Genomic DNA, 27587 nt, shown 5'->3' on the forward strand with positions numbered 1-27587 from the left:
CATCTGAGAACTGTGCTTGAGAAACTAGCCCAACATCAGCTCTATGCAAAGTTCAGCAAATACGAATTTTGGCTACAGGAAGTTGCCTTCTTAGGCCATGTACTATCAGCTGAAGGTGTCACAGTTGACCCGGCTAAGATTGAAGCTTTGAAAGAGTGGGATCAACACCTGTAATATGACAGAAGTTCAGAAGTTTCTTGGGATTGGCTAGATATTATCGCCGATTCATTGAGAACTTCTCTAAGATAGCCCATCCAATGACCAACCTTCTGAAGAAGACGAAGGAATTTGAATGGATGCCCGAGTGCGAACAAAGCTTCTAGAAATTGAAACTAAAGCTTACCACAACTCCTGTGCTAGCATTGCCTGATATCAGTAAAGATTTCATGGTCTATTGTGATGCATCCCATTCAATGACTTGGTTGTGTATTGATGCAAGGTGGAAGAGTGATTGTATATGCTTCCCGACAGTTGAAAGAACACGAGAACCGTTACCCAACCCATGATCTTGAGTTAGCAGCAGTTGTGCATGCCTTGAAGATCTGGAGACACTACTTGATAGGCAACAAGTGTGATATCTATACCGATCACAAGAGCTTGAAGTACTTTTCACTTAGGAAGATCTAAATATGAGGCAACGCCGATGGCTAGAGTTGATCAAGGACTATGACCTAGAAATTCACTATCATCTAGGAAAAGCTAATGTAGTCGCAGATGCTCTCAGTCGCAAGAGTTACTGTCACACTTTGATCACTAAATCCGTACCCCCTGAGCTCAAGGAAGAGATTGATGATTTTCAACTTGAGATGCTACCACATGGCTTGTTGAATGAGCTCCGCATACAGTATGATCTCACAGATCGCATCCGTCAAGCTCAGAAAAGTTGTGAAGAGATCGAATATCTCCGTGGTCTGATGAAACAAGGCCACAAGACCAACCACCATGAAGATGAACAAGGAACCATCTGGTTCAAAGATAGAATCTATGTACCTTCTGATCCAGCACTACGAGAGGAAATTCTATCAGAAGCTCATGATTCTAAGTACTGTATTCACCCTGGGGGTTCAAAGATGTATCAAGACTTGAAGAAACACTTTTGGTGGAAAGGCATGAAGACAGACATTACGAGACATATGGCACTGATGTGACACCTGTAATAGAGTCAAGGCTGAACATCAAAGACCTGCAAGATTGCTAAAGCCTCTTGACTGTTCCCGAGTGGAAGTGGGAGAGCATATCCATGGATTTCATAGTTGGATTGCCTCGTTCACAGAAAGGCAATGATTCCATCTAGGTGATTGTTGATCGTTTGACCAAGATTGCTCACTTTGTACCAGTTAAGACCAAAACCGATGCCAAAAAATTAGCAGATCTATATGTTGAGCATATTCTTAGACTGCATGGAGCTCCCTCTAGTATTGTATGTGATCATGGTCCTCAGTTTGTATCCCAATTCTGGGAAGCCCTGCACAAGTCCATTGGAACCAAACTTGATTTTAGTACCGCTTACCACCCATAGACAGATGGATAGACTGAACGAGTAAATCAGATTTTAGAAGACATGCTTCGTGCTAGTGCATTGAATTATGGCTCTGATTGGGAGAAATACCTACCCTATGCAGAGTTCTCTTACAACAACAGCTACCAAGCCAGCATCAAGATATCACCATTTGAAGCTCTGTATGGCAGACCTTGTAAGACACCTTTGATGTGGTCCCAACCAGGAGAAAGATCATTCTTTGACTCCGCTAAGATTCAAGATGCCAAAGAAGGAGTTGCTCAAGTGAAGGAGAATTTGAGGATTGCTCAAAGTTGATACAAGAGCCATGCTGACAAAAGAAGAAGAGAACTTAAGTTCAATGTGGGAGACTTCGTCTATCTCAAGGTATCCCCGCTACGTGGAACTGTCAGATTCCACGTGAAAGGAAAGCTTGCCCCTAGATTTGTTGGCCCATACAAGATTTGTAAGAGGATTGAAAAGCTCACCTACAAACTTGAGCTACCTGAGGAATTGGCGGGTGTACAACCCGTATTCCATGTCTCATAGCTACGCAAGTGTTTGAGAGTGCCCGATGAAGTAGTTCCAACTAATACACTTGACATTCAAGACACCCTCGAGTATAAGGAACATCCTATCAGAATTCTAGGGTAGAGATACCAAAGAGACCCGAAGCAAAACTATTCCTATGTGCAAGATCCAATGGAGCAACCACACAATGAGAGAAGCAATATGGGAGAAAGAGTCTAACCTCAGGCTACGATATCCTTACCTCTTCGAAGAGTACGTTACACTTTAATCTCGGGGACGAGATTCTATTAAGGGGGTAGGACTGTAACAACCCAAAAATCCACACACCAAAAATCACAACTACAAATTTTTGTTGTAACCCCATGCAATGTTGAGTGACATCTGTAGGAGCCAACCCTAGGTGTAAACCAATTAAACAATTTCATGAGCATGGCATGTCATTTGTTAATTATGTTTATTTAAATACTAACAAAATAAAATATAGCATACATTGTTAACTCAAATGGTGATTTGGATTTTCATTTGTTTTATGTAATGCCTAACAACTCCTTTAAAGAAATAAACCATAAAGTAATTATTAATCAAACCAAAGAATAGATGCTTAAAGAGAAAACTATTTCTATTTTTGTATAACAAAACTACACCTATTTTTGTTATACAAAATAGCTAAATAAAGTTCCTAATATATATAAAAGAATGTTGTGGGCCTCATATCTAAAACTCCAATGAATAAGGTACTCCAATTTTGAATTCAAATTCCAAATCAATTTGAATTTAAACAAAGGAGAAGAAAAATAAAACAGAAAAAGGAAAAGAAAAGGAGAAGACCCGCAGCTAGCTCGGCCTGCTCAGCCCTGCTAGCGTGCAGCAATAGCCTGGCCCAGCCAGCCAACCTAGCTTACGCGCGCGGCAGCACTCGGCCCTGCAAGCAGCCCTGCTTCACGCGTAGGCCAACCTAGCAAGCCAGCCCAGTGCGCTGCTCATGCCCATGCACCTTCCTACTTTGCTTGCTGCCACTGCCACTGGACCCCACGCATCAGCCACACCCTAGCACAGTGTTGTCTTCCTCCCCATGCCGGCACCGCCTCTGACTGAGACCAGACCAAAATGACAGGCATGGGCCTAGGGTCACACGAATCGTCTGGCCCTGCTCCCTTGGCGCCGCTGCCCACGCAACCTCCGCACCAACCACCCATGCCCGCCATACCGTTCAATGCCAACAGTGCATCACCAGCCGTTTGCCCCGTCCGCCATAGATGGAGCTCAGACCCTGGGGCTATAAAGCAACGCCTAGAGCCCTAGGGATTCCTCAGCCATCGCCGCCGCTTGGTGGCCCTAATAGCCCGCACCGCACCGAGAGAAGAGGGCCTGAGAAGGAGTTCAGAAGAGGGGGAAGGCGAGCAGAGAGAGCTTGGAGGCGCCGATCACCGAAGCTGGAGCATCCGCCCAAGCGCCTACCCCAACAACACGCCTCGCCACCACGCCACCACCGAATGCCGCCAGCACCGCTCGGTGAGTCTTTTGGCTAAGACCTCCTCCTAGCCCTTGGATGCTGTAGCAGAGCATGCGCACGCTGCGCTCATGATGCCGCCATCATGGCATGGCCACCACTAGCGCACTTGGCCGCCTTGCCAGACTAGGATGTAGCTGTAGCACCACCGTGATGACCGGAGGGTAGCCACGTAGACCGAGAGCCCGTTAGCCGACTGCAGCGCCTAGGCCACGAGCACCAGATCACTAGCCGGAGCTCCACCATGCACCACACCGCTCGCGGACTCCGCCACGCCTTTTGGTCACCGTCGACACTTTACCCTGTCGCCTGCTAGCCGTCTGAAAGGGAATGGGGCACCAGGACCCCTGGAACAGCCCCGAGCAGCCCCTGCCGGCGAGCACCGCCACAACCAAGCCACCGACCACCATGGCTAATGCCTTGGGAAGCCCTGGCCACCACCTAGACCCCACCACCGTGTTCACCGAGGCCTGGTGAAGATTTTCCCCACCTTAATTGGATGCCAGCGTCGCCATAGGAGCTCGCCGATGAGCACACCATCGGCGGGAGCGCACCAGGGATGGAAGCAGAGGACTCCCCTCGCCGGCCGCACGCACCTGCACTCGGTGCACATGGACCAGGCCAGAGGGAAGAAGGGTGGACTCGGTCCACCTAAGACCAGCCAACGGTCCATGGACCGTGAACATGAGTCCACCGTGAACCACGCAGTGTGGGCTGAGCTATGAACGAAGCCAAGTGGGGGCCCTTGGCTATGACGTGGCAGCGCCACAACATGCCATGTGTCTGGGTCAGCCTGGCCCAAATCCAGCCCCTGTACAGGCCCACCAAAGCCTAGTCAAGGCCCAACCTGGTTGACCGTTGACAGGGTCAACATTGATGGTTGACTAGGCTCCACATGTCAGCGACATAGAGACTCTGGACCCACTTGTCAGTAAGTGACGTCATGCTGACGTCATGACGACATCACGTGGGTCCCACCTGTCAGTAACAACATAGCCGAAGTGACGTCAAGCTGACGTCACAATGACGTCAGCTGCTGATGTCACGATGATGTCAGCTACCGACGTTAGTAGCCCTAGCCCCACACGTCAGTGACTATGAACCGTTGACCGTTGACTCACCCATTGACTTGACATTGACTTTGACTAGACCCACAAGTCAGTGACCCAAGAGCCTCTGGCCCCACCTGTCGGAAATGATGACATTGATGACATCATGCTAACGTCAAGATGACATCAGCAGGACCCCACTTGACAGCTCAGAGCCGAGCCTGATGATGTCATGCTGATGACACGCTGACTGTCAAGCATGCCACGTGGACCAGCCACAGCGTGACACGTGTCAGCCCAAGATTAATTCGGCCTTTTCCATTTTCAGAGATGAATTAAACTTCGAAATTCATATCTAATTCATACGACCTCAGAAAAATACAAAACTAGGACCAAAATTCATCTAAAATCAAGCTTTACGCAATGAACCCATGCTTGAGTGTATTTGGCACTTTTGAATTTTCATTGCTTCTTTGTGCTATTCTATAAACATCGCTAACGTGACTATAATGCGATCGTTGCAGACTCGAAGGAGAACCAGACGGACGAGGATCATGAGTACCTGTGAGGAGAATGGAGATGACTACACTGAAGGTGCCACATCCCACCCAATCTCATAGCACCTATTACGCTATGGCTAATATAGAACTACTATTGCTATACTTTACTGCTATAATCATACTATGATAGGACTTGCATGGTAGTATGCTTACTTGATGGCCTTTACCTTGACGCAACCTTACCCCTGCATACCCTGCTATTAGGCTAGACACACGCTTACTACTATATATCATTGCTTACACTTCTACTACGCTTACACTACATTAATGCGTGGTGGAAGCTGGTGTTATCTAGGACTATGGGGAGAGTGCTGCGTGTGTGACTTGGGTGTGTGGAGGGTGAGGGTTGTGTCGACCAAGTTGGAGTATACGACGAGCCTAGGGCAAGTCTTGCCATGGGGTGCTACCTGGGCACCCCTGGAATGGATACCTATGGTGGGTAAATGGTATATGAGGTGGTCCTAGGTGTGAACCTATGATGGGAGGAGTCCGGGATGGAGGTGCTATGGTGGCACTGATAAATGGAAACCCTGATGGAGACATTCTGGCTTGGTCAACCCTAAGGACTTACTAGTACTTAGATTCACCGGGAAGCCTTACGTACCACTCGCCCTATATGGTGCGGGATGGCCAGACTACTTAGTAGGATATTGCCACTACTGCTAGGTTGATAGCGGACTAGTGTAAGGAGGTACTGGGGAGCAGGAGGATTTCCCCCACACCCTTCCGAAGACTTCATGGAGACCTTGTGGACCCGGCTCATGACTCACAGTTTCAGCCACCCCAGACTAGACTTGGGGTGTACCAGGGCTGAATGGTAGAGTAGGCATTGTCCTAGGACAGCAAGCAGGCCGGAATCAGCCCTAGTTGACGACGGTCAGTGAAGAAGGCAGATCTTGTGGTTATATAGAACCTCTGCAGAGTGTATGGTTGATCGATCGATACATGTGCCAACTTGTCAGCTATGGACCTTTCCTGGGTTTTGCTTAAACTAGATAGAGAGATGAGTCCTTCTCTTCCTCCCCTGTGAGAGAGTGTCGGATGTAGCCAGGGGCTACGGGCCTTGAGACAGTGCCGAGAGGGAGTTGGCCTATCGACTGAGCGATGATATAGGTGATGGTGTGGATGGTGGTATACCGATCCCAGGATTGAAACCTAGCTCTGAAATGGGAATGGGGTGGAATGTGTGTGCAAATGGTGTTAAAACTTGACCAACTATTATTATATACTTGACATGCTAAAACATAGGAAACCCCAGCCTTATAGGTTTGTTTTGATTATATCCAACTTGCATCCTAATTTCCACAAAGCAATGCTCATAGGGTGGGAGTGGCCAGTACAAATCGTACTAATAAATTTTGGCACATAGGTTCTGCTGAGGAGTATAGCTCTGAGGAGTTTGATGGTTGAGGGGTTCGTTCCTACGCTCGAGTTTGGCGATCTTATCTTCAAGCTGTTCTGAATGAATGCTACTTTTGATTCCACTGATGCAGGCGATGTAATAAATTATGTAATTCCTGCACTATTTGTACTATGAAATTACGTTGTATGGATGTGATATTCGACTGGAATTTGGGTAATATGATCTACAACGGTCTTATTACACTTCGACTCTGTGGATTTCCCTTCGTGGAAATCAGGTCGCTTCACTGGGCACCCCTGGAAATGGATACCTGTGGTGGGTAAATCGTATATGAGGTGGTCCTGGGTGTGAACCTGTGATGGGAGGAACCCGGGGTGGAGGTGGTGTGGTGGCACGGTAAATGGAAACCCTAATGAAGACATTCTAGCTTGGTCATCCCTAAGGACTTACTAGTACTCAGATTCACCGAGAAGCCTTACGTACCACTCACCCTATATGGTGTGGGATGGCCAGGACTACTTGGTAGGATATTGCCACTACTGCTAGGTTGATAGTGGACTAGTGTAAGGAGGTATGGGGCACGGAGGATTCCCCCACACCCTTCCAAGACTTCATGGAGACCTTGTGGACTCGACTCATGACTCATAGTTTCAGCCGCCCCTAGACTAGACTTGGGGTGTACCAGGGCTGAATGGTAGAGTGGAATTATCCTAGGCTAGCAAGCGGCCTGAAATCAGCCCTAGTTGATGACGGTCAGCGAAGAAGGCAGATCTTGTGGTTAAGTAAAACCTCTGCGGAGTGTATGGTTGATCGATCGATACATGTGCCGACTTGTCAGCTATGGACCTTTCCTGGGTTTTGCTTAAGCTAGATAGCGAGATGAGTCCTTCTCTTCTTCCCCCGTGAGAGAGTGTCAATCGTAGCTAGGGGCTACGGGCCTTGAGATAGTGCCGAGAGGGAGTTGGCCTGTCGACTGAGCGATGGTATGGTGATGGTGGTATATCGATCCTAGGATCGAAACCTGGCTTTGGACGGAATTGGGGTGGAATGGGTGTGGAAATGGTGTTAAAAACTTGACCAACTATTATTAAAAACTCTTGATACGCTAATACATAGGAAACCCTAGCCTTATAGGTTCCTTTTGAATATATCCAACTTGCATCTAATTTCCACAAAGCAATGCTCATAGGGTGGGAGTGGCTAGTACAAATTGTACTGATAAATTTTAGCACACAGGCTCTGCGGAGGATTATAGCTCTGAGGAGTTTGACTGGTTGAGGGGTTCATTCCTACGCTCGAGTTTGGCGATCTTATCTTCAAGCTATTCTGATTGAATGCTACTTTTGATTCCGCCAATGCGGTGATATAATAATTTATGTAATTCCGCACCTTATGTACTCTGATATTATCGTTGTATGGATGTGGTATTCGACTGAAATTTGGGTAATATGATCTACAACGGTCATAATACACTTCGACTCTGTGGATTTTCCTTCACTAGAAATATGGTCGTTTCAGTTGGTATCAGAGCCATACTTGACCATAGGACAAAACCCTCAGAAATGGACGATAGAATAGGACGTGAACAACCCTTCTTTCAGTTATATACCTGACCCTGCATTTACTTTTATGCAAGACCTATCTATTTATTGACCTGCTAACACCTATTTCCTTAAAAAAATGCAGATGACAACGAACATCGAATGGCCACCTCTAGGACCACTACCTCTGGACCACGCCAAGCTTACCTTCGACCTACATGAGCTCAGGGGTTTTGCATAGACCCTCTACCAAGTTCTCAGTCATGTTAGGAGTCCCTAACGAGCTTGTCAAGGTCTCCTACACTAGGAAGTCAGCTTAGGAAGGAGAAATCAAAGGATCGGTTGTCACCTTAGTCGAGTTCCCAGCTAGCACTACCTTACCTTCTGTCCTAGCTTTCACCGAGTTGACTATAGAGGACATAGTCAACGAGGGATTATGAGCTAGTCTCACACAAGGCACTTTGCTAGAGTGATGAGGGACCACTACGAGCACCTGAAGATGACTAGAGTTCCATCTACTTCCCTAGGCCCTCAACCTCAGCCTTACCCCTAGTGAGTAGAGTTTCAGTAGCCGGCAGAGTTATCTTTGCCGAGGAGGACAGATGCCTTCGCATCTTGGACTATGCACCTACTAGAGCAGGACAGGTACGTGACCTAGCTGGAGCAAAGGAGACGTCAGGACCAGGCCCTTCTGTGGGAGTACTAGGAGTGAGACTCACAGGGAGCATAGGAGCGAGCTAGTCTACTTGAGACAGTTGCCAAGCTACAGGATGAGCTCAACCATCATGAAGAAGTCCACAGAACCAAGGTCGTAGACTTACAGGACAAAGCCATCGACCTAGGCAACATGAACTACTACCTCAACAGTAAGGTCTTGGAGTTGTAGAGAGAGTTGGACGACAAGAAGGCCGAGTTCAACCATAGAGGAGACAGAGAGAGGTCCAAGGGGATTGATATGCTGAAAATTCAATCTCAGGAACAAGACCATGACTCAGGATCTAGAGGAGTTCAAGAAGAAGGCCGTTTGCAACCAGGGTCACCTGATCAAGGCACTCAGGCAGAATGAGTACCTATAGGATAAGTGTGAGAGGACATGGTAGGCTTGGTAGAAGTCTGATAAGAAGCGCCTTAGGGAGATGAAGGGTGTGTGGGATCAGCTACCCAAGGAGATTCGTAGCAAGACGAATCCTAGGATAGAGGAGTTTAAGTTAGCCCCAACTCGCCTCAACCTAGATGCCTGCCCTACCCTACCTGGAGCCAAGCCTATTGAGGAGCTCGCCGAGGCCTTGAAGTACGTGTCCTGACTTCACAAGTCCGACTGAGGAGATCGAGATCAAGAACCGTCATATCCCATCTGCGGTGTACAAGTTAGAGTAGATGACCCTAGCGAGGTCATGAGTCATGTCAGTGGCTTCCATAAGTTGTACCCCATGATGTACCCCTTATGAGATGTAATATGAGACACTATGCAGTAGTACGATCTTTGCGAGTCTCCAAGTGTAGCCACTAGAGATGATGCTATGTAATAAAACCCATGTAATGAATGTTTTGGATCTTATTGCATCTTATGGATCTTATTGCTTCTTTGTAATGAGTGTTGGATAGTATAAATGTTTTTCTTTAAATCGTAAAATATGTAATCATACTGAATTATAAGCACTTAAGGCACAAACACTAAGATTCCTATGATTCGTGTTGCAGATGTCGAACCGCCGATCTAATCGTCTAATGAAGCATGGACATGCGCCCACCCCCGAACCAGTTGAACCAAATGGGGGGTGTGGTGGCAACAACTAGTGGCCGAGGCCGTGGCCGTGGACGTGGAGGGATACCCTTCAACCTAGGAGAATACCCCACCACCTGAGGAGAACATTCCTGCCACCACCACCACCAAACCTGGCAGAGGTGATGGCACAACAAACCTAGCTTCTTGCAGCTCTTGTTAACGGAGCAAACCGTCGCCAGGGAGGTCAACATAATGACTTCCAAAGGAAGCTAGAAGGATTTCTAAAGCTAAGGCCACCTACCTATGATGGCACCAACCCTGACTCAGCTTGTGGCCGATGACTGGCTCAAGGAGATGGAGAAGAAGCTTAACCTCACCACTTTCACTGATGATGAGTGTGTTGGAGCTGCCACACACCAGCTCATAGGTGTAGCACGCGCCTAGTGGGATAGTTTCAGTGATTCCCATGTGGACCCTACCAACATCTCAGTGGGATGAGTTCGCCGAAGCATTCACTGAGTATCACATTCCCAAGGGTATCATGGAGGCCAAGGCCGAGGAGTTTCACAACATCAAGATGGGAAAGGACAAGGTGACTGAGTACACTACTCGTTTCACCAATCTTCTGTGCTATGCACTTTCCTATGTTGTGAACTCTAAGAAGGAGAAGCTATACTATTACCGCAAGGGACTTAACCTGCACATCAAGCTGAAGTTTGGCGATATTGAGAGTAGCACGTTGCGTGCTCTAGGTGGATCACTGCATCCAGATCAAGAAGGACCGTGCTAAAGCTGGAGAAGAGTATAGGGAGAGAAAGCATAAGCCTGAGGAGTCCTTCTGTGGCCAGTGATCGCAAGAGGTTCCGCAAAGATGCACCATCCAGGGAATGCTTTCACCACAACAAGGATGACAACCCTGGATCAAGTAGGGGTAGTGGAGGCTACACCACCAAATACTCCCTGCCCTGCTCAGGATCGTTACACTCGAGACCAGTTATGCTCAGGACTGCAACACTCAGGACATGTTTCAACTGTTCCTCTCTGTGAATGAACGCCCAGCACAGAACCGCTCTGCACTAAGCACTAGGAAACTAGAAGGCACCCGCGCCAACCCCTATAGGTGGTGCGCTTTTCACCTACTTCGCTTGTGGCCAACTAGGTCACAAAGCCACTAAGTGCCCTCAGAACTTAGCCACTCATAAGTCTTAGTTCAAGGGATCTGCTACTCGTGGACATCTCAACCATCTGGACTGCCGAGGAAGCATAGGCTGCCCCTGACAGTTGTGTATGGTATGTTTTTAGTTAATGGCATTACTACAACAGTTCTATTTGACTCTAGAGCAACTTGTTCTTACATATCATCCAAGTTTGCATGAGAGCATGACCTACCTGTAACCCCATGTGGAAAGCCTATCATCACCAGCTCACCTTTAGGAGACCTAAAGTGCACCCACATCTGTAAGGGAGTGAGTCTTACCATTGAGGGTCTTATCTTTAAAGCCAACCTAACCCTGTTACCTTCCACAAACCTAGATGTCATCTTAGGTATGGATTGGCTAACCATTCACCAAGGTATCATATCATGTTCACCTAGATACGTCCAAGTGACCCACCCATCAGGCCAAGTTATTAGATGTGAACCCCAGTCCAGAAAGTCCACTTCTATCCTATGTGCCCTTAAAGCCAGCTCAGAATCACAAAAAGAGGAGAAGACAGTTCATGATGTGCCTGTGGTCAGAGACTATCCCAATGTATTCCCTGAAGAATTACCGAGTATGCCACCAGACCGTGATGTGGAGTTCATCATTGATCTTTTGCCGAGAATAGGACCCATTGCCAAGAGACCCTATCACATGTCAGTGGACGAACTAGCCAATCTCAAGAAACAGCTTGATGAGCTCATATCAAAGGGGTATATCAGACCTAGTGCTTCACCCTAGGGATCCCCTGTTCTGTTTGTTAAGAAGAAGGATGGCTCGATGAGAATGTGCATTGACTACTAGAACTTGAACACAGTCACCTTCAAGAACAAGTACCCTCTGCCAAGAATCGATGATCTACTTGATCAGCTTCGAGGTGCCAAGTATTTATCTAAGATTGATCTTAGATCTGGCTATCATCAGATGAAGAATCGAGAGAGTGACATCCCAAAGATAGCTTTCGTGACTAGGTATCGGCAGTATGAGTTCACTGTGGTGTCCTTTGGACTCACGAATGCTCCCACATACTTCATGAACATGATGAATAAGCTTTTCACGGATGAACTGGATAAGTTCATGGTAGTATTCATTGATGACATCCTTATCTATTCACCCACCGCTGAAGAACATGAACATCATCTGAGGACTATGCTTGAGAAATTAGCACAACATCAGCTCTATGCAAAGTTTAGCAAATGTGAATTTTGGCTACAGGAAGTTGCCTTCCTAGGCCATGTACTATCAGCTGAAGGCATTGCAGTTGACCCAGCTAAGATTGAAGCTGTGAAAGAATGGATCAACCTTGTAATGTGACTGAAGCCAGAAGTTTCTTAGGATTGGCTAGATATTACCGCCGATTCATCGAGAACTTCTCCAAGATAGCCCGTCCAATGACCAACCTTCTAAAGAAGAATAAGGAGTTTGAATGGACGCTCGAGTGCGAACAAAGCTTCCATGAATTGAAACAAAAGCTTACCACGACACCTGTGCTAGCATTGCCTGATATCAGTAAAGATTTCATGGTCTATTGTGATGCATCCCGTCAAGGACTTGGTTGTGTACTGATGCAAGGTGGAAGAGTGATAGCATATGCGTCTCGATAGTTGAAAGAACACGAGAACCATTACCTAACTCATGATCTTGAGTTAGCAGCAGATGTGCATGCCTTGAAGATCTAGAGACACTACTTGATAGGCAACAAGTGTGATATCTATACTAATCACAAGAGCTTGAAGTACTTTTTCACTCAGGAAGATCTGAATATGAGGCAACGCTGATGGCTAGAATTGATCAAGGACTATGAGGGGAAATTTTGTTAGAAGCTCATGATTCTAAGTACTGTATTCACCTTGGAGGTTCAAAGATGTATCAAGACATGAAGAAACACTTTTGGTGGAAAGGACATGAAGACAGACATTGCGGGACATGTGGCATGATGTGACACCTGTAATAGAGTCAAGGCTGAACATCAGAGGCCTATAGGATTGCTAAAGCCTCTTGACATTCCCGAGTGGAAATGGGAGAGCATATCCATGGATTTCATAGTTGGATTGCCCCGTTCATAGAAAGGCAATGATTCCATTTGGGTGATTGTTGATCATTTGACCAAGGTTGCTCACTTTGTACTAGTTAAGACCAAGACCGATGCCGAAAAGTTAGCAGATCTATATGTTGAGCATATCCTCAGACTACATGGAGCTCCCTCTAGTATTATATCTGATCGTGGTCCTCAGTATGTGTCCCTGATTCTAGGAAGCTCTGCACAAGTCCATTGGGACCAAACTTGATTTCAGTACCGCTTATCACCCATAGACAGATAGATAGACAGAATGAGTAAATCAGATCTTAGAAGACATGCTTCGCGCTAGTGTACTGAATTATGGCTCTGATTGGGAGAAATGCCTGCCTATGCAGAGTTCTCTTACAACAACAGCTACCAAGCCAGTATCAAGATGTCGCCATTTGAAGCTCTGTATGGTAGACCTTGTAAGACACCTTTGATGTGGTCTCAACTGGGTGAAAGATCGTTCTTTGACTCTACTAAGATTCAAGATGCTGAAGAAGGAGTTGCCCAAGTAAAGGAGAATTTGCGAATCACCCAAAGTCGATACAAGAGCTATGCTGACAAAAGAAGAAGAGAACTTGAGTTCAATGTGGGAGACTTCGTCTATCTCAAGGTATCCCCGCTACGTGGGACTATCAGGTTCCATGTGAAAGGAAAGCTTGCCCCTAGATTTGTTGGGCCATACAAGATCCGTAAGAGAATTGGAAAACTCGCTTACAAACTCGAGCTACCCAAGGAATTAGTGGGTGTACATCCCGTATTACATGTCTCATAGCTACGCAAGTGTTTGAGAGTGCCCGATGAAGTGATCCCGACTAATACACTTGACATCTAGAACACTCTCAAGTATAAAGAGCATCCTATCAGAATTCTGGGTACAGATACCAAAGACACCCAAAGCAAAACTATTCCTATGTGCAAGATCCAATGGAGCAATCACACTGAGAGAGAAGCAACATGGGAGAAAGAGTCTAACCTCTGACTACGATACCCTTACCTTTTCGAAGAGTACGTTACGCTTTAATCTCAGGGGACGAGATTCTGTTAAGGGGGTAGGACTGTAACAACCCAAAAATCCACACACCAAAAATCACAACTACAAATTTTTTCTTTCTTACCCCATGCAATGTTGAGTGACAACTGAAGGAGCCAACCCTAGGTTTTTCATTAGTTGTAACCCAACTAGACAATTTCATGAGCATAGCATGTCATTTGTTAATTATGTTTATTTAAATTCTAACAAATAAAGTAATGAATACATTGTCAACTCAAATTGTGATTTGGATTTCCAATTGCTATACAACTTCTTTAAAGTAATAAACCACAAAGTAATTATTAATCAAACCAAAGAATAAATGCTTAAAATGAAAACCATTTCTATTGTTGTATAACAAAACTACCACTATTTTTGTTAAACAAAATAGCTAAATAAAGTACCTAATATATATAAAAGAGTGTTGTGGGCCTCATAACTAAAAATCCAATTAATAAGGTACACCAGATTTGAATTCAAACTCCAAATCAAATTTTAATTCAAACAAAGAAGAAGAAAAATAAAACAGAAAAAGGAAAGAAAAGAAGAAAGCCTCGTAGCCAGGCTCGGCCTGCTCAGCCCGCAAACCGGCCCAACTCGCACGACCGAATGACCGACCTAGCAAGCCGGCCCTAGCACGCCGCTCACACCCGCGCGCCCATCCGCCCCCCCTTGCTGCCGCTGCCACCCGGACCCCACGCGTCAGCCACTGCCGGCACAGTGCCTTCTTCCTCCCCACGCCGGCATCTCCTCCCGACCAAGTTCCGACCAAAGTGACAGGCGTGGGCCCGAGGTAACGTAAATCACCTGGCCCTGTTCCCTTGGCACCGCGCCCACGCAACCCCTGCGCCAACTACCCACGCCCGCGACACCGTCCAATGCAATCGGCGCATCGCCTGCAGTCCGCCCCGTCCGCCATGGGTGAAGCTCGGACCTCGGGGCTATAAAGCGACGCTAGAGTGCCCTAGGGATTCCTCAGCCCATCGCCACCGTTTGGTGGCCCAACTGCCCACACCACTCCGAGAGAAGAGGGTCGAGAAGGAAGTTCGGAAGAGGGAGGCGAGCAGGGAGCTCAGAGACATTGATCACCAGAGCCCAGAGTGCCACCCTAAGCACCTACCCCAATGATGCGGCTTCCACCACTAGGCAGCGCCTCACCATCGCACCACCACCAAACATCGCCAACACCACTCGGTGAGTTCCTTTGCTGAGACCTCCTAGCCCATGGACGCCATAGCAGTGCACGCGCTCGCCACACTCATGATGCTGCCGTCATGGCGTGGCCACCGCATGCGCACCTGGCTGCCTCGCTAGACTAGGACGCAGCCGTAGAGCACCACCGTGATGCCTGGAGGATAGCGGTGTAGACCAAGACACCGTTAGCCAGCCGCAGCACCTTGGCCATGAGCATCGGACCTTGGCCGGAGCTCTACCATGCACCACCACCGCGTGCGGACTCCACCACGCCCTATGGTCATCATCGACACTACATCCTACTTCCCGCTATCTGTCTAATAGAAAATGGGGCACCAGGACCCCTAGAACTGCCCCTAGATGCCCTGCCGGCGAGCACCACCATGCCGAGCCACCAACCACCATGGCCAAAGCCCTAGGAAACCCTAGCTGCCACCTTGACCCCACCACCATACTCTCTGAGGCCTGGTGATGCTTTTTCCCTCCTTAATTGAACGCCAGCACCGCTGTGGGAGCTCGCTGGTGAGCACACCACCAGCGGGAACACGCCGGGGAAGGAAGCAGAGGAATCCTCCCTCGTTGGCCACACACACATGCACCCGGTGCACATGGACCAGGCCAAAGGGAAGGAGGATAGACTCGGTCCACTAAAGACCCAGCCTACGGTCCATGGACTGTGAACACCAGTCCACCATGAGCCATGCGGTGTGGGCCGATCTGTGGACCGAAGCCTAGTGGAGGCCCTTGCCTATGACATGGCAACGCCACAGCATGCCACATGGTGGGCCAAAGCCCAGCCCGTATCCAGGCCCAACCGGCCCAGTTTGGACCCGGTCTGTGTTGACCATTGACCGGTCAACATTGACCGATTGACCAGACCCACATGTCAGCGACACAGAGACTCTAGGACCCACTTGTCAGTAAGTGACATCATGCTGATGTCATGATGACGTCACGTGAGTCCCACCTATCAGTAACAACACAGCCGAGGTGACGTCATGATGACATTAGCAGCTCTAGCCCCACATGTCAGTGACTATGATCCGTTAACCGTTGACTCGCCCGTTGACTTGACGTTGACTTTGACCGGACCCACATATCAGCGACCCAAGAGCCCTGGCCCCACCTGTCGGAACTAATGACGTTGATGACGTCATGCTGATGTCAAGATGACGTCAGCAGGACCCTACTTGTCAGCTCGGAGACGAGATGATGACGCCATGCTGACGTCACGCTGGCGTCAGCATGCCACATGGACCAGTCATAGTGTGACACATGTTAGCCTTGAATTAATTTAGCCTTTTCCATTTTCAGAGATGATTTAAGGACTATGACCTAGAAATTCACTATCATCCGGGAAAAGCTAATGTAGTCGCAGATGCTCTTAGTCGCAAGAGTTACTATCACACTTTGATCACTGAATCCACACCACCTAAGCCCAAGGAAGAGATTGATGATTTCCAACTAGAGATGCTACCACATGGCTTATTGAATGAGCTCCGCATATAGTATGATCTCACAGATCCCATTCGTCAAGCTTAGAGAAATTGTGAAGAGATCGAATATCTCCGTGGTCTGATGAAACTAGGCTACAAGACCAACCACCATAAAGATGAATAAGGAACCATCTAGTTCAAGGATAGAATCTGTGTCCCTTCCGATCCAGCACTACGAGGGGAAATTCTATCAGAAGCTCATGATTCTAAGTACTGTATTCACCCTGGAGGTTCAAAGATGTATCAAGACTTGAAGAAACACTTTTGGTGGAAAGGCATGAAGACAGACATTGTGGGACATGTGGCATGATGTGACACCTATAATAGAGTCAAGGCTGAACATCAAAGGCCTGCAGGATTGCTGAAGCCTCTTAATGTTCCCGAGTGGAAATGGGAGAGCATATCCATGGATTTCATAGTTGGATTGCCCCGTTCACAGAAAGGCAATGATTCCATTTGGGTGATTGTTGATCGTTTGACCAAGGTTGCTCACTTTGTACCAGTTAAGACCAAGACCGATGCCAAAAAGTTAGCAGATCTATATGTTGAGCATATCCTTAGACTGCATGGAGCTCCCTCTAGTATTATATCTGATCGTGGTCCTTAGTTTGTGTCCTAATTTTGGGAAGCTCTGCACAAGTCCATTGGGACCAAACTTGATTTCATTACCACTTATCACCCATAGACAGATGGACAGACAGAATGAGTAAATCAGATCTTAGAAGACATGCTTTGCGCTAGTGTACTGAATTATGGCTCTGATTGGGAGAAATGCCTGCCCTATGTAGAGTTCTCTTACAATAACAGCTACCAAGCCAGTATCAAGATGTCGCCATTTGAAGCTCTGTATGGCAGACCTTGTAAGACACCTTTGATGTGGTCTCAACCGGGTGAAAGATCATTCTTTGACTCTCCTAAGATTCAAGATGCCAAATGAGTTGCCTAAGTAAAGGAGAATTTGAGAATTGCCCAAAGTCGATACAAGAGCTATGCTGATAAAAGAAGAAGAGAACTTGAGTTCAATGTGGGAGACTTCGTCTATCTCAAGGTATCCTCGCTACATGGGACTATCAGGTTCCATGTGAAAGGAAAGCTTGCGCCTAGATTTGTTGGGCCATACAAGATCCATAAGAGAATTGGAAAACTCGCTTACAAACTCGAGCTACCCGAGGAATTGGCGGGTGTACATCCCGTATTCCATGTCTCACAACTACGCAAGTGTTTGAGAGTGCCCGATGAAGTGATCTCGACTGATACACTTGACATCCAGAACACTCTCGAGTATAAAGAGCATCCTATCAGAATTCTGGGTAGAGATACCAAAGACACCCGAAGCAAAATTATTCCTATGTGCAAGATCCAATGGAGCAATCACACTAAGAGAGAAGCAACATGGGAGAAAGAGTCTGACCTCCGGCTACGATACCCTTACCTTTTCAAAGAGCACGTTACGCTTTAATCTCGGGGACAAGATTCTATTAAGGGGGTAGGACTGTAACAACCCAAAAATCCACACACCAAAAATCACAACTACAAAATTTTTGTTTCTTACCCCATGCAATGTTGAGTGACAACTGAAGGAGCCAACCCTAGGTTTTTCATTAGTTGTAACCCAACTAGACAATTTCATGAGCATAGCATGTCATTTGTTAATTATGTTTATTTAAATTCTAATAAATAAAGTAATGAATACATTGTCAACTCAAATTGTGATTTGGATTTCCAATTGCTATACAACTTCTTTAAAGTAATAAACCACAAAGTAATTATTAATCAAACCAAAGAATAAATGCTTAAAATGAAAACCATTTCTATTGTTGTATAACAAAACTACCACTATTTTTGTTAAACAAAATAGCTAAATAAAGTTCCTAATATATATAAAAGAGTGTTGTGGGCCTTATAACTAAAAATCCAATTAATAAGGTACACCAGATTTGAATTCAAACTCCAAATCAAATTTGAATTCAAACAAAGAAGAAGAAAAATAAAACAAAAAAAGGAAAGAAAAGAAGAAAGCCTCGCAGCCAGGCTCGGCCTACTCGGCCCTCTAACTGGCCCAACTCACACGACCGAACGACCGGCCCAGCAAACCGGCCTAGCATGCCGCACACGCTCGCGCGCCCGTCCGCCCCCCCTTGCTGCCGCTGCCACCCGGACCCCACGCGTTAGCCACTCCCGGCACAGTGCCTTCTTCCTCCCTATGCCAGCATCTCCTCCCGATCGAGTTCCAACCAAAGCGACAGGCGTGGGCCTAGGGTCACGCGAATCACCTAGCCCTATTCCCTTGGAGCCGTGCCCACGCAACCCCTACGCCAACTACCCACACCCGCGACACCGTCCGATGCAATCGGCGCATCGCCTGCCATCCGCCCCATCCGCCATGGGTGAAGCTCGGACCTCGGGGCTATAAAGCGACGCTAGAGTGCCCTAGGGATTCCATAGCCCACCGCCACCGTTCGGTGGCCCAACTGCCCACACCACTCTGAGAGAAGAGGGCCGAGAAGGAAGTTCGGAAGAGGGAGGCGAGCAGGGAGCTCGGAGACGTCGATCACCAGAGCCTAGAGCGCCGCGCTAAGCGCCTACCCCAATGATGCGGCTTCCACCACTAGGCAGTGCCTCGCCACCGCACCACCACCGAACGCCACTAGCACCACTCGGTGAGTTCCTTTGCTGAGACCTCCTAGCCCATGGACACCATAGCAGTGCACGCGCTCGCCACGCTCATGATGCCGCCGTCATGGCGTGGCCACCGCATGCGCACCTGGCCGCCTCGCTGGACTAGGACATAGCCATAGAGCACCGCCATGATGCCTGGAGGATAGCCGCATAGACCAAGACACCGTTAGCCGGCCGCAGCGCCTTGGCCACGAGCACCGGACCTTGGCCGGAGCTTCGCCGTGCACCACCACTGCGTGTGGACACTGCCACGCCCTATGGTCATCGTCGATGCTACATCCTGCTTTTTGCTATCTGTCTGAAAGAAAATGGGGCACCAGGACCCCTGGAACTGCCCCTAGATGCCCCACCGGCAAGCACCGCCATGCTGAGCCACCGACCACCATGGCCAAAGCCCTAGGAAACCCTAGCCACCACCTTGACCCCACCACCGTACTCTCCGAGGCCTGGTGATGCTTTTCCCCACCTCAATTGAACGCTAGTGCCTCTATGGGAGCTCGCCAGTGAGCACCCCACTGGCAGGAACACGCCGGGGAAGGAAGCAGAGGAATCCTCCCTCGCTGGCCACACACACATGCACCTAGTGCACGTGGACCAGGCCAAAGGGAAGGAGGATAGACTCGGTCCACCGAAGACCCAGCCTACGGTCCATGGACCATGAACACCAGTCCACCATGAGCCACGCGGTGTGGGCCAATCTATGGACCAAAGCCCAGTGGAGGCCCTTGCCTATGACATGGCAACGCCATAGCATGCCACGTGGTGGGCCAAAGCCCAGCCTGTATCCAGGCCCAACCGGCCAAGTTTGGACCCAGTCTGTGTTGACCATTGACCGGTCAACATTGACCGATTGACCGGACCCACATGTCAGCGACACAGAGACTCTAGACCCACTTGTCAGTAAGTGATGTCATGCTGATATCATGACGACGTCACACGGGTCCCACCTATCAGTAACAACACAGTCGAGGTGATGTCATGATGACATCACGATGACATCAGCTGCTGACGTTAGCAGCTCTGGCCCCACATGTCAGTGACTATGATCCGTTGACCATTGACTCACCTGTTGACTTGATGTTGACTTTGATCGGACCCACATATCAGCGACCCAAGAGCCCTGGCCCCACCTGTCGGAACTGATGACGTCATGCTGACGTCAAGATGACATCAGCAGGACCCTACTTGTCAGCTCGAAGCCGAGATGATGATGTCATGCTGACGTCACGCTGGCATCAGCATAACACGTGTCAGCCCTGAATTAATTCAGCCTTTTCTATTTTCAGAGATGATTTAAACTTCGGAAATTCATAACTAATTCATACGACCTCAGAAAAATACAAAACTAGGATCAAAATTCATCTAAAATCGAGCTTCACATAATGAACCCATGTTTGAGTGCATTTGGCTCCTTTGAATTTTCATTGCTTCTTTGTGCTATTCTATAGACGTCGCTAACGCGACTATAATTCGAACGTATGCAGACTCGGAGGAGAACCAGACGGACAAGGATCGTGAGTATCGTGAGGAGTACGGAGACGACTACACTAAAGGTGCCACATCCCATCCAATCTTGTAGCACCTATTACGCATGGCTAATCTAGAACTGCTATTGCTTTAATTTACTGTTATAATCATACTATGATAGGACTTGCATGGTAGTATACTTACTTGATGGCCTTTACCTTGACGCAACCTTACCCCTACATACCCTGCTATTAGGCTAGACACACGCTTACTGCTATATTCCACTGCTCATACTTCTACTATGCTTATACTACGTTAATGCGTGGTGGAAACTGGTGTTATCTGGACTATGGGGAGAGTGCTGTGTGTGTGACTTGGGTGTGTGGAGGGTGAGGGTTGTGTCGACCAAGTTGGAGTATACGATGAGCCTGGGGCAAGTCTTGCCATGGGGTGCTACCTAGGCACCCCTAGAAATGGATACCTGTGGTGGGTAAATGGTATATGAGGTGGTCCTAGGTGTGAACCTATGATGGGAGGAACCCAGGGTGGAGGTGCTATGGTGGCACGATAAATGGAAACCCTGATGAAGACATTCTGGCTTGGTCATCCCTAAGGACTTACTAGTACTTAGATTCACCGGGAAGCCTTACGTACCACTCACCCTATATGGTGTGGGACGGCCGGACTACTTGGTAGGATATTGCCACTACTGCTAGGTTGATAGCGGACAATGTAAGGAGATACGGGGCACGGAGGATTCCCCCACACCCTTCTGAGACTTCATGGAGACCTTGTGGAGCCAGCTCATGACTCACAGTTTCAGCCGCCCCAGACTAGACTTGGGGTATACTAGGGCTGAATGGTAGAGTGGCATTATCCTAGGCTAGCAAGCGGCTAGAATTAGCCCAGTTGACGATGGTCAGTGAAGAAGGCAGATCTTGTGGTTAAGTAAAACCTCTGCAGAGTGTATGGTTGATCGATCGATACATGTGCCGACTTGTCGGCTATGGACCTTTCTTGGGTTTCACTTAAACTAGATAGCGAGATGAGTCCTTCTCTTCTTCCCCCATGAGAGAGTGTTGGTCGTAGCCAGGGGCTATGGGCCTTGAGACAGTGTCGAGAGGGAGTTGGCCTGTCGACTGAGCGATGGTATGGTGATGGTGGTATATCGATCCTAGGATCGAAACCTGGCTCTAGACAGAAATGGGGTGGAACGGGTGTGGAAATGGTGTTAAAAACTTGACCAACTATTATTAAAAACTCTTGATATGCTAATACATAGGAAACTCCAACCTTATAGGTTCCTTTTGAATATATCCAACTTGCATCCAATTTCCACAAAGCAATGCTCATAGGGTGGGAGTGGTCAGTACAAATCGTACTGATAAATTTTGGCACACAGGCTCTGCGGAGGATTATAGCTCTGAGGAGTTTGACGGTTGAGGGGTTCATTCCTACGCTCGAGTTTGGTGATCTTATCTTCAAGCTGTTCTGATTGAATGCTACTTTTGATTCCGCTAATGCGGCGATGTAATAATTTATGTAATTCCACACCTTATGTACTCTGATATTATCGTTGTATGGATGTGGTATTCGAGTGGAATTTGGGTAATATAATCTACAATGGTCATAATACACTTCGACTATGTGGATTTCCCTTCACGGAAATCAAGTCGTGTCAGTGTTGGGCCGAGGGGTAGGATTCGGTTTCCTTGAATTCTAGTAAATTAGAAAATGTTTATTTATTTTAGTTATGAATTGAACTTCGATAAATCGATAGTAAATTGCGTAGTTGTCCAAAAATAGCAAGACTAATTTTGTTAGGTTCACAAAAACACCATCTATCTATTAGTGTAGTTAGTTCACAGTTAGCTGTTATGATGATAGGCTCGTAAATTCTAATTAGAAAGCTTGGTATTATGTAGATTCATATTTGTAGGAATACTTGTGGAAAATTGGTGATATCTATCGACATAAAAATTTTATAGTAGTTTCCCTAGGCCATTATGTACTTGATGTAAATTTTATAGCCTTAGAATGAGTTGTTAGATAGAGTAGCTATTACCTTTACTTTATCATATATTGCGTAAATTAGCATTTGGAGTAAGAATACCTGTAGTTGCTATAAGAATGAATGTCATGTTTCATACTTATTAGTGGTGACGGTATGCAGCTTAGCCTTTAGTGGGTAGACCTCACTTAGTAGTTTAATCGATGCACTTTTATTTCAAGAATTTCTGTTGCCGTATTATTAAACGTTGCATCATCAGTTTCATGTAGATCACGAACTGATAGACTTCGTGCCCATCGGTGAGCCGGAGTACTGACAAGGTGATCGAGGAGTACGAGGAGGAGATCCTCATGCAGGAGAAAGCCTAGGAGCCTATTGGTGCTGACCCTGCTGACCCGGCGCCCGCCCAAGGCAAGCCGCGGAGCATAATCCATATTTTTATGATCACTAAATAAATATATATATATATATGTGTGTGTGATATGCATTTAAGTTACATGCATTTTATGGAAACTACCTGCATAAATATATCTACCCATGAGTCCTACTAGTACAGGTCGAGTAGCTGCTATGCTCAGGATATCAGTAGCGTGAGTAACCTACCGTTACTCGCAAATAGGTGATAAAATATGATCACTCATGATAAAATGGTGAAAAGAAGAATGGTGACAGGGCAGGGATATGGTTTGGGTACTAGTGGGTGTAAAGGGTTGTGTCCTGCGGCCAACGGGGCATGACTGGGTTACACTTTTTCCCTGTCCGTGTCGATTAAGGACTGGTCATTGCAATGGACGCTAGGCAAGTCACAGATATATTGTTTCGAGCGCATACTTGGGTATGGGCGCACGGAAGACTTGTTGCTCTCTTGTCGCGGATCCGGCTCTTTCCGGACCGACTGATTGGAGGCGGGGATGGTAGAGGTCCTTGCACTACACGAAGTCTAGGGACTTTGGTGTGGGGGCTTGGAGTCCAAGTTTGGACGGGGACCTGGACACCCGGGACAGGAGAGTGATGGGTTAGTCCTGCTTGTGCCTGGGGTACAAGCAGGGCGTGTGTTTCGGGGCACCTAGCTGGGCACATTGGTTCGCGAATCGCCGCCGAGTCGGTACGACTTGTCTTACCTCTAGCATCATAGTTAGAACTGAAAGTTGAAAGGAGAAGACATGAAACTGATTGCTCAACTCTTGCTTGAAAGTAGAACAGGTGCTTATATAGACTGGCTAGATGATAATTTAATACGGCTTATAATAAGACATAAATAAGGACTCACTATTAGCGTTGCTTTCTGCTAAAGAAAACCTAGCAAACCATAAAGCCTATCATATTCCTTGGAGTCAGGGAAATTATTCCCAATAGTTGGATAAGTCTTGCGAGTACATTATGTACTCAGGGTTTATTTACCCCTGTTGCAGGTGATGCTTGAAGAGTACCTTTGTGTGGATGATCCTTCTGGATGAGCTCAGACGGAATCCTCGCCCTTATCGCTAGTTGTTATTTTTAAAATTCCGTTGTTTATTATTCCGCACTCTGGTATTTGGTATTGTAATAATGTACTTTTTAAGAAACTCGAATATATGAAATGAACTGGTATTGTAACTCGCTCTCATTATTGGATCCATGGGAAAATGTGGATCTTTCATGTTCTCCCTCGGGGTGTGCCCAACGGACACCGCTCGCTGTAGCCTGCTTCCGAAGTGCTTAGTGTCTGATGGAAGACAAGCGCCTCCGTAAATATGCTATTTCGGGCGGTTCTGCCACAAGTATGTCAAGGTGATATACAAGGACTTGAAATCGGTCTCCCGGCCTCTACACGACCAAAGGCGCACAAAATACAAGAGCCAAATATATTCCCCATAGCTATATCTTAGCGTTTGCACCGCCAAAATACAAGTTCTTCACCTGTAGTTCAAAAACAATTGTAAACAAAGTACACAAGAAGGATCTCGAGGACACCCCTTAGCCAGTGTGTGCAAGGGCAGATCTAGCACCCCGCCCCCGCTACGAGTACTCAAAGCATGGAGGTCCTCCTAAGGCCCCACTATAAATTGGTATCCAATAAAAGCTTAGAAAGAGAGGCTAAAGGTAGAAGATAATGGAAGAAGTCCCTCCTAACTTGTTTTCCTAGATCCACCACTAAGCATGTGGACTAGAAATAATCACAAAACTTTTCTCATGGAGTGGTGTTACACCAGAGAAGAACTGAGATGAGATGATATAGCATAGTGGCTTGAAATTTCTTGAATACAGTGATAACTCCAAAATACCTCCAAGAGGGCACCTGTGAATACTCATCATCCTTCTCTACTGGGATCTCATATTTTGGATTGAGAACAAAGAATAGGCCTCACACCGAAAATAAAGGAGAAATGAAAGGTGTTGACCATATATAGCACAAGCGAAGCAACTATGTTTTGTGAGATTAGGCTTTACTTTTATGGCCTCTAGTCACTCTTTTGTCTTATAATAACTTACCAGCCCAAGTCTAGCTCTTTTTTAACTCGCCTCTCATCCTGCTCTCTTTTTCTTGAAATATAATGAGTTTATCTTGAGTCAAACTACCTTAAATTTTACTAAATTTATAGAGAAAAGTATTAACATCTACAACCTCAAATAGGTAAACTATAAATGTATTGACATCGTAAATGTTATACATTCTTTCTAAGAACTTGGTCAATTTAGATTAGTTTGATTTAGGACAACTAAAAATATAGTATATTTCAGGACGTACAGATATGGAGTGTATATATATACACACAACATACTAACATAGGCATTAGCTACGACTTCCGTTCTAAAATATAAGGGATTTTGGCCATGCAGCTGGACAGTACTTGCCTAGGTGGATATCGACAACCACTTACTCTATATTCTAGAAGATGTGGCTATGCAACTGGACAATACTATATGCTGCGGAAATAAATGGGCAAATGACGGCATGTATGCACATTTATTTATTTCCATTTAACCAGCATATGAAGACATGCAAGGTAGGCAATAGTTGGCATATGGAGACCAAACAACTGAAACAAGCATTCAGGGACATAGTTTGATGAAGGTCACATTCATAGAAGACATTCTCCTTAATCTGTCTAAGAAAGGCTAAACATAGCTAAGCTGTTTGGTTGACAGGTTCCTAACGCATGCAAACGTAAATAAATTAAGCCTGCGGACGTTACGGCGGGAGAGACAATTTGAACCACTACCACATACAGGATTAGTAGGGGCGGCTGGTGAGGCTTTGTAGAGGTGGCTCGGCCAGCCGTCCCTACCATACCGTATCTACAAATTATGTATTTGTAGGGGCGGTTTCCAGATCGCCCTTACAAATCGATTTATAGATTTATAGAGGCGACTGATGTTATCAGCCGCCCCTATAAAATCGATTTGTAGGGGCGGTCGTAGTACCAGCCATCCCTATAATATCTGTTTGTAGGGACGGTTCGGTCTAGAACCACCCCTATAGTATATTTTTCTACCAAAAAAATTCAAATTTACAATTCAAATTCGACCAGAACATATATAATTCAAATCTAACCACAAGCACAAGAGCACAAGGTGTTGGTACTGCCTAAGTGAACGTTACAAGAATGTATACAAACATATAAGCTAATGAGGATTGTCGATATGTATACGTCTTGAGAATCGATATGAAGTAACTAGGCTCATGCACACCTGCAAAAATATAATTAACTGATTAACTTTACTTGTTAGTAAGCACACCTCCAAAGTAACTAGGCTCGTAACTTTTCTCATTTGCGGGACAGTTATGGCATTGTTGCCGAAAACACAAAATGTCTAGGTATATGAAAGGTCCTTGTGTGGTTTTGGTAATTGAGTGACAACCCTAGGTGGACTAATTGTGTTTATGTGAGATACACAGGTGATTAGTCCACAGGTACATGTGTGTGAGTAACATATGCCATGAAGGTGGAAATGGCTCGGAGATGTTGCAAAGCTCACACATGTGATGATGAAGGAGCTCATTGCACATTAGACATGACATTGAATCATGTGATCAAGGTGGAGAAGATCAAGACATGACTTAGGCTTGATGGACCGGTTGCAAGCGTGAAGGGCAAGTCGGAGGCTTTGGAGCAATGGACCATGTGGCGGTGAAGCTTGAGCAAGACTTGGCGCCGATGGACGAAGGCAACGGTGAAAAACAAGTAAAGTCAAGATCGATGAACCAATATGATCACGTGATGATATAAAGTGGATCATATCATTGTTGATCATGTTGGTGCATGTGTTGCATCAACAATGAGAAGATGGAATGGAATGCGTAAGGCAAAGGTATAACCTAGGGCATTTCATTTCAATGGTCATAGGTGTGTAGAGAAGTTGATGACCGGGTTTAGGATAGATGGCCGTACTATCAAGAGGGGCAAACTTGTTTGCATATCGGTCATCTAGTGCCACTCGAGTAATCTAACTTTGCATCATCGCTAGGATCGAGTGGCGTGGCAAGTTGAGTGGCTAATCCTTTGGAAAATGTTTGTGAAAAGCAAACACACATACACTTGGTGGTGTTGGCACATTTACAAAGGAGAAGAAGTTGGAGTTGATGTGGATCAGCTTGATAAAGAAAAGGGTTCGCAACTTCATTGGTAGAGTGTCCGCCCGTAGAGTGCGGACAGTACAACTGGTGCCACCGGCGCCCTATAC

Source organism: Miscanthus floridulus, chromosome 11 (assembly GCF_019320115.1).
Source record: "Miscanthus floridulus cultivar M001 chromosome 11, ASM1932011v1, whole genome shotgun sequence".
NCBI lineage: Eukaryota > Viridiplantae > Streptophyta > Magnoliopsida > Poales > Poaceae > Miscanthus > Miscanthus floridulus.